Below are 16,349 nucleotides of genomic sequence, written 5' to 3'. Positions count from 1 at the left end.
AATAGAATAGATCCAATGACTATTATTGTAAACGATGATTAGAGTCTACCAAATTAATATAAAAGATAGATGTTTCTTATTAGTGTGAGAATTTGTAGAATTTATCTTTTTATAGCGTGTGTAGTGAGAATTAACATGAAGGCTTTGTTCGGGGTTTTAATGAGTAATAGTAAGATAGATACTGAAAGTTACACAGCTTTATAGAAAAAACACGGGATAAAATAGAGGGTACATAGACTCTAGAGTGCCACTATATATCTCGCAAGCATGAGAGAATCTGTGTGCACGTTAATTTGTTCACTTGTAGTCTTATCATCACCGGCCAACAGTCAATCCATGTCCACTAAGGGAAAGATGAACCTTTTTAATTGTATATAATCACCAACCAGCTAATGTAAAACCAACATCAATTCAAGTAATACTAAATGGATAGTGCCAACACTGTCCAACTTCATAGCTCCTGCTTATTGAGTTTGCCATTGAGAGAAGACACTCTATATATTTAGGATTTTTTACTGCTCCTCTACGTGTGGTGGGAGCACCCCTTTCAAAAAGGAGTCCAATAATATTAGTGCTCTATCAGCCTGGGTAGATGGAACATATGACCAGCTCCTCTGCCAGAGGCAAACGTGAATCCTCCTTTGTATTGTTGAACATATCCTCCGACTTGCAAGCATTGTCATGGAAATAAGGCTTTATTCTGATGGAAATTCTCATATGAGTTTCATAGAGAAATAAGGCATCTAGCAAGTTCTGGTTTGACTTTATTCGTATTCACCTTAATCGAGATGGAAATTAGTTATTTTTTCGTTCCAATATATGTGGATTGATGTGGATACAAGTGGAGCCAAACAAGGTCTCAAAGTAAAATTCTTTGCATCGATACAAACTATTTGCAGCCAGAACTTACCTCCATGTTTACTGTCCACGGGCGCCATGGGGTGGTGACGTGCAGGTTAAGATCATGGATGGAATACCTCGTAGCAGGAAGTGGGCATACAGAATCAAAATCGCCACTGAAAAAAAAGGCATAATGGCATTATTTTTTCTGTCTGGATATGATAGCATATAATATGGTCTTTGCCTGACAACAGATTACCTAAAAATCCAGACAGGTAACTTCTTCTAAATTAGCCATGCGATTGTTGGCACCATGGATCTCGGTGAATCTTTCCAGTCCAGGTTTCTACAAAAAAACACACGAGTTGGAGGTGAATACTTTGTAATTAGCTCACTAATATTACATCGGTGTTGATGGGTCCAATCAAAAGATCTTACGTTCATCCTGACCAGTTTGTCATTCTAGCATGGAAAGCCTTCTGCACTGCTGGGTCATTGAGGTAGGAATAGGTGTAATAATCGCTGCATGGATCGTACCCAGGTAACTGTAATACGTGGAAATCCAAACGTACGTACGGTTAGTGATTTACATATAGAACAGCAATTTTAGCAGAACCAAATTTATGAAGTGAAAATATTACGAAAGCCTTACGTTGCCACTGGGGTAGTATGCTCCGTTGGCCGCATCAACACAGATTGGAGCATATATGTTGTAGTAATCAAACTGTCCAGGATCGAAAGCTTCCAAAGCGCCCTCACATTCCTCGGCATCTGAATCGTCAAAATGACAGTGCCTGGTTATGTTGGAGAAGATCTCGTCAGACAGCGTCCCATGGCTCCAGAAGTAGTCAATTCTACCCTTGAAGTTCATATTGTAGTCGAGAAATGGATTTCCAACCTTGAAGGAAAAGGATATAGACCCATGAATTAAGGACAGTTTGATTTGGTTGTTATTGTAAAGTTAATTATAACCTGCTTCAATGAACAAAGAAAAAAATCGATTTGGTACCAAGATGCCGCGTAGGTTTATGGCTGTCTTGCTGTTGTAGGAATTCTCGATTAGAATGGTGGCAGCAAGTTGGGGCCATGGTTTTTAATTTCGGTATTGCAAAATTTTCGTCCACCACCGAAATTATCGAATTTTGCGAAATTCGGCCGAAATTTTTAGAGACCAGCACATGAAGTATGCTTTTTCGATAAAAAAAATTAGATATAAACAAATATTAGTATGATTTATGACTACACATCTATTGGATAGAAGAATATGCAATATAAACAATAGAAATATGAGTCTACACTTATATAAAACATGTATTAGTGTATTACGAAATTTCGCGTTTTTCTCTCGGCGACCACCGAAATTCATGAAATTCTGGCGAAATTTCGCCAAAATTTTGAACCCTGTTGGGGCACATAATGTCCGGCGTAGCTCTCCCCGGAGATGTAGAATGGACGGCTTTTGTATTCAGGGAAGCGCTCCAGCCAGTTAACCAAGAACAAATACGCGTCATCAGCTGTTCTTTGGTCTCCACTGAGGTCATAATCTGAGGATGTGTTGGAGTAAGAGTATCCAACACCCGCCGGCGATTCCAGGAAGATCACATTAGACACTACACGTGTTTTTTATTAATCCCGCCGTTAGAGCGTGTTTCAATTCACATATATATACAAATTGTCCATGAATTTCCAACCTAATAAGCAAAAGAAAGGCAGGTATAGGTTACCATTGTTCCAAGCTTTCTTGTTTCTACTCAGCGTTTTGTTGTCGCTGTTTACACGGAACGGGCCGAGTTCTTGCATCGCTCCGATCCGTTGCCAAGCGACGAGCATCCGGGCCCTGTAGACGGCTAATTACCCAGTGTTAACTCGCAGTACGCGCAAAAGTACTCTCATGTCATGGAGCAGCAGTAGCAAGCATGAATGGAACTTCAGAGAAGAGTGAAGATACAGTAAGTAAATTATTTTAAGAACCTCTGTTAAGCCACAGGAGGAGCGGCTTTGTCGAGGCATCCTGTGGCGCCTCCACGAAGTAGTAGAAGAGTGCCCGGTCATTCTCCTCGTCGACGGTCACATACCCGCCGTACTGGTCGAAGTCGACGCCGGCTGGTTGCCCCGGCAGCGCAGTGATCTTGTCAGCTGCCTTCAGGGCGCTCTGTTCACTGTCGGAGTAGCTTGTGCTCAGGAGGCTGCCGGCAACCCTGTGGCCTATGTTACTCACCTTAAACACGCCCTTGTTATCACTAGGACTGTTCTTCCTAGACCTGATGAATTCTCTCAGTCGATCCGCTTGGGACGGGGACGCATCGGCGTGCAGCACAGCGGCGCAGATAATGAGCCAAAAGTAGAAGAGGGAAGCAGTGTTATTGTTCCTCGTCATCATATCTATACGGTGAAATGTGTGTCTGTGCATGATTTACAATTCGCTTGGCAAGGGGTTTATATAAGCCCCTGATGAAGGACTGAAAATTTCTTTCGAAAGAGCAGTTTTGGATTCTTCTCGGTGGCTCTATTTTTGACCGAGTGCAAACGAATTGTATGTACTTTCTGGCGTTCTATGATCATTCTTTCCTCTCCAGGCTGGCTGTTCTGGAGTTGGCAGACCTCGCAACAGCATCTAGCTCTTTCCTCCATGGTTTCCTATACTCGGAGTCGTTGCCATTGCCAGTGGTTCCCATGAGAAAGGACATGTTGCCGCCTTGCCGGCTACTGAGAGCGAGCATGTGTGTAGATCACTAGTCTTTGGTCCGTTCCTCACCTGCATGTATGCTCTGTTCAAAAGGATGATTTGGGAGGTAATCGATGGCAATTTGCATGTGTTCCGTGTACTACAGGTCCAAACGTTCTGCCGCAGGCCAGATGTAGGATTAATGGCGAGAGGGTATTATCCATTTGAAAATCGTACGAGGCCATGTAATGCACATACAACATACATGCAACATATATAAACAAAGTACACCAACGCCGGCCCCCACCACCACACAATATTTGCATGGTTTGTTTTCTTGGGAACGTATCTGCATAGAATGTCGCAATGGGAATCAAGTACCCTGTTCTGGAGGAGTCTACGTGTATTGACCCAGTTTTAAATTACATGCATATGTATCATGAGCATCTCTAAAAGTTTGTTGATACACGCCGTACATATGTGTTGCTTCTACACTGAAAATACACAAAAACATCTCTCATTTGCACCAAATAAATGCTCCATATTTTAAGGTGTGATCTCTCTCCAAATATGTTTTAGTATAAGAAACATGGGTAATGCAAAAGTTTAAAAATATAGGACACGTGAAGGTCCAAGTATTGAAAAGAAAAAAAAATATGAGCATGTGAAGGCTCATGCTTGAAAAAAAGAGAAAAGAAAGATAGCCATGTCTCAAAATAATAAGTTAGATAGAGAGAGATCATGTCTATAAAAGGAGTATCTTTATATCATGTTCCACACACATGCACATCTTGATCTAAGAGTATGACTTCTCTTCTTAGATCCAAGTTTTGACTTTACAATATATACAATGCAAGTATGCTACATCTTTCATCCTATCCAAAGCTTCACATAGGCCATTAGAAGTAGGATAAGAAGGCAACTTAAAAAAAATATGCCTTGATGAGGAATCAAACACCATATGAGCGACATGAGAGTACCAGAGGATCATTAAGTCTTCTTTTGAAAAAATATTGCAAAAACCTCATATATGGAACTTGTGCGAAATAAGAAAACTAGTGCTTCTATTCTGTCTCTCAACCACCCAAGACAAAGGAAAAAACCATATGCCCCGTGGAGGACTAGGGTAATATAAGTGAGTTTTCAACATTGTCAATTCTTCTCAACAGCCATGTGGCTATAAGGGTTGAGGTTCTCCATCCTGAAGCAAGAGGATACCTGAAACACTCATTGTCGTTCTCGTCCTTAAAACTAGCCCAAGGCACCCTGATGTAAAACCAATGCAGGTACCAATTGTTACTCCATAAGTTACGCTGATCGTGGGAGATCTGGACCTTCTCTTGCCCATGTGAGTGCCACATCGGAATGAAGGTGCACTTGACAAATTGCGCATCCTTCATCTCACCGTCAACCTAAATCTGCTTCGGCTGATTCTGCAACTCATAATGTGCGTAGATGCAGTCAATGCCAGCCTCTGCTTCGAAGGTCCGACAGGGCTAGTAGAACTTGGCCAGGTTCAAGGATGTCATTTGGCTTCAAGTGGTGAAGCTAAACACGGAAGCTATCCAACACCTCCTACAGAAAATGGACCGAAGGTAGCCGAAGGCTATATGTGAAAACATCCCGAAACACGATAGCCTCGTAAGTCTCGAGCGTCTCACCCTTGGGAGCCCTCGCTCTCTCTACCTCAAAAGTCAAACCACCCCCGGCCAACATATCTTTTTAGATCTGCTTCAGTGGTCAATGAACGCCCAAACTCAAGGGTATTCTCAATTTCGGCCTTGCCTTCGTTGGTCCGACCTTCGTCGGTCCCACCCTCGTTGGCCTCACCTTCATTAGCCTAGTTTTTGTCACTGACCAAATCATCAATGTCAACCTCAACATCGCTTAGAGTTTCCTCCAGAAATCTTGGGCCTTCGCACCAACTATGAATAATCATAGCTTAGTCCTTGTCATTAATGTCGACTCCACTATGCCAAGGACCACACCCTAAAAAAAAGCCACCTCCGTAACTAGCAAACAAAGGCTAAAACACGAAGAAACTAAAATTTTAACTGCAACAAAAATGACGGGGGTACCTCCATTTTACCCACCACCTTATGTAGTCACTCACACAATGGTCCAACTTCCACCATGGCACAGTCAAACTCCCACCTTGTCATGTCAACTGCAATGTACTGATAAGGCCAGCGGCCATTCACACATCAAAAGTGAATGTGGAGCAGGGAGCTAACACAAATGAGCTCGAGGGGAGCGAACCCTCGAGACCCAAGGCAAACGCCAAAAGTTCAAGGATCAGGCTCTTCTGCGTCAAACCTCACCCTCGAAGGGGGGACTATTGGGGGCAAAGTCTTGTGCCCGAAGGTTCACTAACCACTTCTAACTTCCTGTTGTATAAGTCCTATGACCACAGGTGTCACAACGTAGGTCCTGGCGAGGAAGGCCCCTGAAGGGCCAAGCGAGGGTCCGACATCAATACCTACAAAACCTTTGAGCAGCGAAGAGATAGCTTTCAAATCAAAGATGCTGGGAGCAAATTAGACAACCCAATGGGCTGAAGCCGCGACTCGACAAGGGCCCATTTAGGAAGGAGGTTATGCATGTAAAAGTCTCTTAGGCCCTTGGAGCCACACACTCTGTATGAGGGGGAATACTCAGGAATATTCCCCAGCTAGCAAGGGCAAATGTGTACAAGCAAAAATGTGTAACCGTACCTATAAATGGGGAACTCAAGCCCCAATAAGTAGAGATCAACTGGCACACCTAGCAAGAAACAATCACCTTGGTAATTGTGTGCAGGCAGGCGAAGGTCTCGCCAAGTAGCAAGTGACCTTTGCGCATCCCAGTAGTATTGTATTTGCTTCCTTCTCCCCATGACGATACCCTTATCCCAACAACCTCCACATCTTCATGTTTCTAGTCACACCTCCATTGTTACACTACTAAAGATTGATTTATCACTGTCGCCACTTTCACTGTCGTAGCGATAGAAGCGACGGTGTGATACCTACACCGTCGGTTGACCGATAGCGAGGCCTCCTAAGGGAGGAAATCGGTAGTTGAAACTGCTACCACCGATGGGTTAATGGTAGATGCGGCAGTGGTATTAGGGTTACATTTCCCCCGTCGCATGAAAAGCCGGGGCGACTGGGATACGCGTTTTGGTTGGCGGTCCAAAACTAGTGTTTGGTCAACTGGCGGTAAAAATTTAGTGTGACTGTTGAATGCCCTCAACTTCTAAGACCGTCAAATCACCATTACTTCAAGCCAAAGAGCCGTACCGGCTGCTCCACATATTCTTCAAACTCAGTGCCCTCTAAAACCGCCCCTCTTCTTCATCCATCATCCCCTTCTCTTCCAATCTGCAAAGAAAATGTCAGACAGTCCCATCAAGTTTCCAAGCAGCCTGTCGTCCAGCGATGACGACATGCCAGCCCACCAGTCCTCTGAGGTGGACGTCTCCTCTAACGACTGGAGGTCTTTTGATTATAGTCCTCCATGGAGCTTCGAGAAGGAGGATCCGAAGGAGGAGGACTGTCGGTGTTTTGGACCGAGGGGTCCTCAACCAACTAGTGAATTTGTTCTGCGTGTTCTCTATTCTGGATGGTGATGCAAAGAGACACAAGGCTTATACTGGTTCGGGCAATTCGAGCCCTACGTCCAGTCTAGGAGATTGATCTTATGTTCCTTGCACCAAAGTGCTTGAAGTAGGGGGTTACAAGCTAGGTGAGAGAGAGAGCCATTCCCAGGTCTCGGCGGGGAATGATGTGGGCTGCTTGAGACGTTGCTCTCAAGCGGCAGGGAAGTGTGCGTGTTACTGGGTGTCATTCTTCGTGAGAACCTATCCTAGAAATAGCCCAACTCCTTTCCTTTTATAGTTTGAAGGGAGGACAAGGGCAGTACATGTGCTAACTATACGGCGTCGTGCGAACAGAGGCGGCGTGTCTGAGCCCTATAGCCTGTTCCTGTGGTGGCGTAGTCATTGGAGTGGTCCGTCCTTGGAGCACTAGGGTGGCATGCCGGTCACATCCGATCCTGTGCATCATGGGAGCTCTAGGGCTGCCTCGGAGCGGGTGCAGCGATCAGCGTGCGGATCGCTGTGGATTGACTGTGTGCGAGGCTGAGGCTCGGTCGGTGCCGAGGCCACACCGTGGTGGGGGGTCTTGGCAGACATGAATCCCGAGATAGCTAAGACCCTGGTGTAGAGTGCCGAGGCCCAGAGAGAGCGGTTGATCTTGGGTGCTGTTCGGAGGCGATGATGACCCGGGCCAGGCTACCCATGTCGTGTTGTTTTCGAGGCAGGGATCGCGGGGCACAGTGTAGTGCGGGCACTGATCGTGGGCACAGCGTCAGAATACAGTGGCCGGTAATCTCCACCATGCCCTATCTTAGCTAGTATGGTGCTGATGCGACCTCATGTCCCGTCGGCCACTTCGTGGTGTCGAGCCGTCGTCCGGCTAAGATTGCGGGAGTGGTTGACGTATTAATGGGACATGACATGCTGTCGGAAAGACGGTTGAGGCAGGGGCGATGGGCTATGGACAAACTGGCCTTGAGCGATATGGAGAATAAGGCCTCACACGAGACGGAGAGTCCCCTTGTCGAGGCCTTCCGTGAGAGGCCTCGCGCGAGGCGGAGATTGCGTCAGGACACCGAGACCTCCCATGAGAGGCCTGAGGCGAGGCAGAGAGCCGGGTGGGCTCGGACGGGGCTGGTGATGAGCCTATGGCTTACCCTCTAACTTTGTCGTTGATGGGATTTAAGTGCCCCTCGTGGTGTATGCTCGGGGTACCCCGTTTTATGGTACCCGATAGTAGCCCCCAAGCCTCAGGAGGAGTGAGTGCACTCTCTCTGAGGGTTTATCGATACTTGGCTTACAGTCACTCCCGTAGGGACTGTGTTTTGCTTCTTGAGGTTTTGGTGGGTGCGCGCGAGCGCACCCGTCGGGTGTAGCCCCCGAGGCCCTAGAGAAGTGGAGTTACTCCTTTAGGGGCTTTTTTCGTTTTCATGTTCGAGTGAGGAGTTTTTATCGTACTTGCCGAGCCCACAAGTGCGAGTTCAGGTCACAGGGGTCTTGGCAAGGTTGTAGGAAGAGCCCCCTAGCCTCCGCATGGAGCAAGAGGTCCGTCAGGGGTTCCCCTAGCTTTTTGTATGACCCTCACGCTTCCTTTTCGCTCGGAAGGAGGGGTGGAATGTGCCAGGCTACCCTTGGTGGGCACGAGCGTTGGCACTTCCGGTGAGCTGTTATCAGGTAAGTCCGAGTGGAGGCCCGTGCCCCATTTGCTAGGGGACGGCTAGCGGTCTAGAAACGCACTCCAAAAGTACCGGAGGGTTTCTCTAGTGGGTGCCGAGGTCGTTCGCTGGGCCTCGGTGGCTCGGTGCCTCCCAACAGTGGGGACCCATTTGGAGACCTCCCTGCCAGTCTCGGACACGACTTGGGATGCCCCAAGTGACTATTCGCTCGGGCCTCGGCCATTCTTAGGCTCGCCCAAAGTCGTCCCTGACTCTGTTTCCCTAGGGCTGCTGTCGAAACCTCAGGGGGCCCAGCCTTCGAACCCCTGGACTGTAACGGGCTCGGTGCCCTTTGTCGTATTCGTAACGAAACTTCTAGCGCGGGCTTAGGTTGCTTGTCTTTGTCTTGGGTGCAGGAGGAGCCCCCGAGCCTCCGCCCAGAGGGAGAGGGCGGTCAGGGGTCCCCTGGCTTTTTTGTTCGACCCTCACATATCCTTTTCATTTGGACGGAGGGGTTGTTTGCTGAGCCCATTCGGGTGTGAGCCTAGGCCGCTGGGTCTCGACAAAGTTGCAGGAAGAGCCCCCTAGCCTCTGCACAGAGCGAGAGGGCCATCGGGAGTTCCCCTGGCTTTTTTGTACGCCCCTCACGCGCGAGGGTTTGTTTACCGAGGCCCCTTTGGGCGTGAGCCTGGGTCGCGGGGTCTCAGCAAGGTTGCAGGAAGAGCCCCCTAGCCTCTACATGGGGCAAGAGGTCCGTCGGGGGTTCCCCTAGCTTTTTTGTATGACCCTCGTGCTTCCTTTTCGCTCGGAAGGAGGGGTGGAATGTGCCAGGCTACCCTCGGTGGGCACGAGCGTTGGCACTTTCGGTGAGCTGTTATCGGGTAAGTCTGAGTGGAGGCCCGTGCCCCGTTTGCTAGGGGATGGCTAGCGGTCTAGAGACGCACTCCAAAAGTACTAGAGGGTTTCTCTAGTGGGTGCCGAGGATATTCGCTGGGCCTCGGTGGCTCGGTGCCTCCCTACGATGGGATCCCATTCGGAGACCTCCCTACCGGTCTCGGACACAACTTAGGGCGTCCCAAGCGTTTCGCTTGCTTGGGCCTCAGCCCCATATAGGCTCGCCCGCGGTCGTCCCTGACTCTGTTGTCCTGGGGCGGCTGTCAAAACCCCTAGGGGCCCAGCCTTTGAACCCCTGGACCGTAATAGGCTCAGAGCCCGGTTCCTTCATCTGAAAGGAATAGGGCGGGGGGAGTATCTTCCCAATCGGCTTGGCAACAGGTGGTGCGCCTTTTGAGGCGGTTTCCTGGGGAGGCGAAACAACTCCTGCTGCCATAGTGGCCGAGCGTGACGTGGTGGATGGGACATAACTGTTCCCGTAATTAATGAGAAAGAAGTGGGCGCGTGGGTGGCAAAATCAGATCGTGGTTAACTGCGTCGGATCGAGGGGAAACTTCCCCGATTTCATCGCTCGTCCGTTTCGCCTTCACCCTGCATAAATACTCAAAGAGTCTCGCCCCTCCTCACCTTACCTTGCCTGCGTTAGCTCTGCCTCCATCAAGCCGTCGCTAGAGCAGCGGGTGCCAGGAAGAAGAGGGGAGAAGAGCGAGCCAGGGAGAAAGCGAGAAAGAGCGAGAGAGTGAGAGAGAGAGAAAAACTCACCGCCGCATTCAATCCCTCCACTGCATCCATGGCCGGCGACATTGTTGTCATCGAGGTGGACCCCTGAGATCCATCGGACGTCACTGAGGAGATGCTTCAGTCACTCGTCGACGGCGGACTCCTTCGTCTGGTGACGGACCCCAACAGGCCGGAGTGCATCGCTCCGTCGGGCGAGTCGGAGCCGAGGCCTCGCGATGGTTACGTCATGAGTTTCATCTCTTTTCACGAGCGTGGCCTCGGTGTCCTGGTAGATCGGTTCATGCGGGCGCTCCCGCACTACTATGGCGTGGAGCTCCACAACTTCAACCCCAACTATCACACAGGCGGCCATCTTCGTTGCCATCTATGAGGGGTACTTGGGGATTGCTCCCCATTGGGAGTTGTGGCTCCATCTCTTCTGGGCGGGGCACACCACCAAGCCGACGGGTACGTCGGGCACGAGGAAAGCGATGAGGGCTGGCGGCTGCACTCTCCAAGTGCGCCAGGACTGCTAGCACCTCTACATCCTGGCCCAGCTCACGTCGTCCAATCGCCGATGGTACACGAGCTGGTTCTACCTTCGCAATGACGACGAAGGACTTCCCCCCTACACTAGGAGGATTGTGGGGAGCTGCCCGGAGAGGTGGAAGTACGGCGTCCCGAGGGACGACCAGCCCAAGCTACAGCCGCTTCTAGAGGGGCTGGAGAGGCTACGGGGCCATGGCCTTACCACGGCTATGGTCATGGCTGCCTTCCACCACCGGAGAGTGCTGCCGCTGATGGCTCGGTGGCGGTGGCTATTTGAAATGAGGCCGAGTGAGCCTATTGAGGGCATCCGGATGTCCTCCTCCGCTCTTTCCAACGAGGAAATTCTTCGTCAGGTGGGGGAGACGGTAGAGGCGAAGCTGAGGGGTGGCAACTTGACCCCCATCGTGATGCGACCGTCGCAGGGGTTCCTCTCATTGGTAAGTCGTGTGCCACTATAGCCCTCGAGCCTCCTCCGTTTCTTCTTACTTTTTGTTCCCTTATGCGCGTTCGCCATTCCTACAGGGGATGAGGGACGTGCGCTCCTCTCCACCGCCCATTCCTAAGGATGTGAGGCGGCGGGCGATCAACCGGGCACACACCGATGCATAGAAAAAATGGAAAGATGCCAAGGCGGCGAAGCGCACGAAGAAGATCCTCACGCGCGAGGAGCTGGACAAGCGCTGCCGTCAACAAAGGAAGGATAGTCTCCCATTGGAGGAATCCCCGTCGCCATCACTGTCGACGGAGGCCTCGGACGGGGATGACGAGGGCGAGGTGGGGTGAGGTCCCCTGGACCATCTCCCTGATGTAGTGGAGGTGGTGCCCGAGGCGTTGGCAAGCAGCCCGGCACTCCTGGAAAGAGGAGGAGCGAACCCGGGGTCAGCAATTGCCTACTCCAGGGCCGAGGCTAACACGCCCAAGGCACGGGCGTTGGGCAAACGCGCTGTCGGCCCAGTGGGCTCGGCGGCGGTGGTGGAACAAGTGGCGGCGGAGGCGACGCAACTGCCCCCGCAGGGGACCGAGGGGGCGCCGGGGTCCATTGAGGACCAACCGGCGCCGATGGACACGGAGGCGATGCCTCTACCACCACCACCGCCCTTATGGACGAGGGTCGCCATGGCAAAGCAGTTGCCGCCCCGCTCGAGGTAGGTGTATTTTTGGTGGGGTTGCAGTGCCTTCTGTTCATTCTTTTGTCTTGTACTGACCCTGTGATCGTCTTGTCCTTAGCCAGAAGCAGCCTACAGAGGTGCCTACCTTGGCCCCCCTTAAAGCGCTCAAGGTTAACCCTAGCTCCACCGCCCACTGGGTGGCGGAGGCGCAAGCCGCCCTGCATCGTGGCGCGGCGTCAGCGAGGGCCGTCCCGAAGGAGCTGGCCACTCTAGGAGGGGCTACCGAGGCGGCCTTGACATAGGAAGGGGAGGTAGCGCCTCCGCCCTGCGATGGCGAGGCTCGTGGGTCAGATGCGGCCAAGGTTCCCTTGGCCGCCGAGACCACCGGGACCGAGGTCCCTGGGGTTTCACAGGCCAGGGCGATGGAGACTGCGGCGTCCGGGACCATCAAGGCCGCTGTGGCGGGCACCGGGGCCCTCGCGACCGCCGAGGCCACGATGGCGGAGGCCGGGGCCCTCGAGACCACCGCGGCCACGATGGCGGAGGTCGGAGCCCCCGGGACACCGAGGCCACAATGGTAGAGACCGGAGCCCCCGAGACCACTGACGCTGACGTGATCATGGTGGGGCTGCCAGCCTAGGAAATGGAGATGAAGGCGGCGAAGGCCTTGGCGGCACCCTTGGTTCAGGGCCCGCCGCCGTTGCGAGAGAGCACCCAAGAGGTGGAAGTTCTTCCGATCTCCTCCGACGATACTTCCCGGGCGCAGGAGATGGCCGCACTGAGGTGGCCGATGTCGTGGATTAGCCGGCTCCAACCCCAGGCGAGGGAAGCTCGGCCCTCGTGTGGGTGTGACCCGAGCCCCGTGGGTGGAACCACCCGCATGTCCTGTGGCAAAGCCAGGATGATCCTGAGGCAGAGCCTCTGTTTGCCCTCGAGGACATGGCCAAGGGCGGTCGCTGGGACACGTTCGAGCAGTACCGCCAGCTGGCGGAGCAGTCTCTACGGACGGCGCTGTCCGTGGTGGCCAATGATTTGCCCGGAGTTGCCTAGGTTTGTGCTTTCTTTTCCCATGCGGTGGTCTTTTTTCTGAGTTTTCTTTGCGGGGATTGACCCCTGTTCTGTTTCCCCCAGGAGCTCGAGACCCGATCTCTTGGGAAGTCGGTCTTCCTTCGCTGGGAGAGGGATGTCTTGGACCAGCTTCAGTGGCAGAAGGGCCTTCTTGCCGGCGCCAATGAGCTCCTGTCGGCGCAGAGCGCAGAGGTGGAGGACCTCTGCCTTTGTTGTGCCGATGCGAAGGTCTAGGCGGCCATGGCCTAGGAGCAGCTCACCCCTCTGGCGGCACGGGTCAAGGAGTTGGAAGAGGAGCTCACCCGCGCGGCCAGTGATCTGGATGCCTTCAGGGCTCGAGCCGTAGAAGCTACAGCCTCGGCCATGGCTCTTGCTGGGCAGCTAGGGGCAGAACAGAATGCGCACCAGCTGACAAAAGGTGCTTTGGATGAGGCCCTTGCAGTAGCTGAGGCCTCACAAACTGAGGCTGTGGTTTGGAGGGGGATGGCCGAGGGTGAGTCCTAGTCCCCTCATTTTATTCGCCTTTTCTTACGTTCGTTCCCTAACTTCCTTGTGTGACGTAGAGCTAGGGAGTGAAGCTTCCAGGGCGGCCGAAGCTTCTCGAGTCGAGGCCCAGTGTCTGAAGGAGAAGGCCGAGGCTTCCCGGGCCGAGGCCCTACGCTGGAAGGAGAAAGCCGAGGCCTATCAGGTCGAGACCCGACGCTAGGAGTAGAAGGCTAAGGGTGAGTTCCATAGGCTTCCGCCCATAATTTAGGTTGTTTTTTCCCCTTGCTCAACCCCATTCTGTTTTCTATGGTGCAGAGTCAGAGGCGAAGGTTATCCGAGCAGCCGAGGCTTCTAGCGCGGTGTAGACGGTGCTCGAGATGGAGATCGGGGAGCACGAGGCGCTGAAGAGTGCAGCCTGTGCCACCTGTGAGGCCCTGGTGGTCGAGGGGGTTCAGTCAGGTAGCTCCCTTGGGAGCCGTCTGATTGCGCTGAGCGGTCAAGTGCGTGAGCGACTCCGAGGGGCGCTGCATACGGGCATTAAGCACGCATTGGCCGTCATCGCCTCGCACTACATTGGTGTCGACCTTCAAGCCATCAGCGATGGCTATGTCTTGCCCGATGATGACGACGAGGCCGATGAGGTGGTGACGAAGCTGTTGGAGGCCACGGAAGGCCCTAGCACCGCGCTGGCAACATTGTTTGAAGAGGAGGTGGTCCCTCCCCCACCGTCTACCAATGCCGGAAGTGCTGAGCCTTGACCTGGGCCCAAGTGGCCATGTAAATAGAGTAGGAATTAGGTTTGTATCATAACGCTTGTGGCCGTCGAGGCCTTTCTTTTTAAAGTACTCATGTTTCTTTAATCGTTTGTCTTGTATTTCCAAGCCTCTGCCCTCTTGTTGTCTCCGATCTGATTTCTCTGCCAAAAAACCTCTTTGGAGCCTAAGTCGTCCCCTAGGCGAAAGGCAGTGAGGGAGCACCGTAGCCTGGAGGCTTAGGCTGTCTCGCGACTCAACCGGCCTTCTGTTCCTGAGTTGGGCTTTTGGTCCTTGGGTTTTCTGCAACCGATTTGTCAGAGCATGCTAGAGGGTTTGGCGTAGGAATTTTTTCGAAAAACGACTAAAAAATGGTGCGTGGGACTTTAGGGGGAATCCCCCTTCTAGCCCCCAAGGGAGATTTGGTTCTGTGGAGGCAGAGCTAAGTCTCCCTTACAGTGTCATCGTATTGCTGAGACCAATGATGGGCTCGGGGAACTTCTCGAGAAATTAGAACAACTAAAAACGGGTTTCAATTGTATTTCGATAAACAATATATACAATGCTTGGAATTTTAAGGATAAAAGCGACGTAGTTGTTCTATGTTCCAAGCGTTGTGAAGATTTCGCCCTTCTCGTTGGCTAACTTGTAGGTCCCAGGCTTTAGTACTTGGGCGATGATGTACGGTCCTTCCCATGGCGGGATCAGCTTGTGGCGGCCCTTGTTGCTCTGTGCTAGCCTCAACTCCAGGTCGCCTACCTTCAAGTCTCGGCCTCGGACGCACTGGGCCTGATAGCGCCGTAGGGTCTGTTGGTATTTAGCCGAGTGCAGCAGCGCGACGTCTTGGGCTTCCTCCAGTTGGTCGAGGGCGTCCTCTCGGGTGGTGCAGTTACTTTGTTTGTTATAGGCTTGTAGCCTTAAGGAACCATATTCCAAGTCCATGGGGAGGATGGCCTCGGCCCCATAGACTAGGAAGAAAGGCGTGAACCCCGTGGCTCGGCTTGGAGTGTTCCTCAGGCTCTAGATGACCGATGGGAGTTCAGCGAGCCATTTCTTGCCAAACTTCTTCAACCGGTTGTAAATTCTTGGCTTGAGGCCTTGTAGGATCATGCCGTTGGCACATTCTACTTGGTCGTTGGTCCTTGGGTGTCCTATGACTAACCAGGCCACACGGATGTGGTGGTCGTCGCAAAACGTTAAGAACTTTTTGCTAGTGAACTATGTCCCATTGTCGGTGATGATGGTGTTAGGAACCCCAAACCTATGGATAATGTCAGTGAAGAACAACACTGCTTGCTTGGATTTGATTTGATTGATCGGACGAGCCTCGATCCATTTGGAGAACTTGTCGATTGATACCAGTAGATGGGTGTAGCCCCCAGGGGCCTTTTGCAGAGGCCCAACCATGTCGAGCCCCCATACGGTGAATGGCCATGTGATGGGGATGGTTTGGAGGGCTAGGGTTGGGAGATGTGTTTGTCGGGCATAGTACTAACATCCTTTGTAGGAGCGTACTAGCTTGGTGGCATCGGTGACCGCCGTTGGCCAGTAAAACCCTTGGCAGAAAGCATTTTCTACGAGCGTCCGAGGCGCCGCATGGTTCCCGTAGGCCCCTGCGTGCAAGTCCCAAAGCAGGGCTCGGCCTGCCTCGGCGGTGATGCATCGTTGGAGGACATCAGAGGGACTTCGCCTGTACGACTCGTAATTGTAGAGGATGTAAGTTTTGGCTCGGCGCGCAAGCCGTCGGGCATCGGTCCTATCACTAGGAAGCTCCCCCCGATCAAGCCAATCGAGGAACGAAATTCACCAATCCGTGTCCTAGTCGGTCTGCAGAGGCTCGGTGTTGACTTCTATGACCTTGGGCTCGGTCGAGGCGGTCTCGGCAGTAGAGGGGGCATCGAGCCCCGCCACGGATTCCATAGGTGGGCCCTCCTCTGCTACCAAGGTGTAGTCAATGGAAGGTTTGTGGAGGTCCCTGGCAAAGACGTTCGGGGGGATCGGAGCCCACGCTGAGGCCAACTTTGCCAGTTCGTC

The 16,349-nt window shown here is 52.1% G+C and overlaps 1 pseudogene; it reads right to left on the bottom strand.

Annotated features, from left to right (window-relative positions):
* Nucleotides 1-512: 512 nt before the first annotated feature.
* LOC136544203 (serine carboxypeptidase 1-like) lies at nt 513-3,217 on the bottom strand (annotated as a pseudogene).
* Nucleotides 3,218-16,349: the final 13,132 nt, after the last annotated feature.

This window comes from Miscanthus floridulus, chromosome 3, assembly GCF_019320115.1.
Source record: "Miscanthus floridulus cultivar M001 chromosome 3, ASM1932011v1, whole genome shotgun sequence".
NCBI lineage: Eukaryota > Viridiplantae > Streptophyta > Magnoliopsida > Poales > Poaceae > Miscanthus > Miscanthus floridulus.
This window is presented reverse-complemented; position numbering and strand designations above follow the sequence as displayed.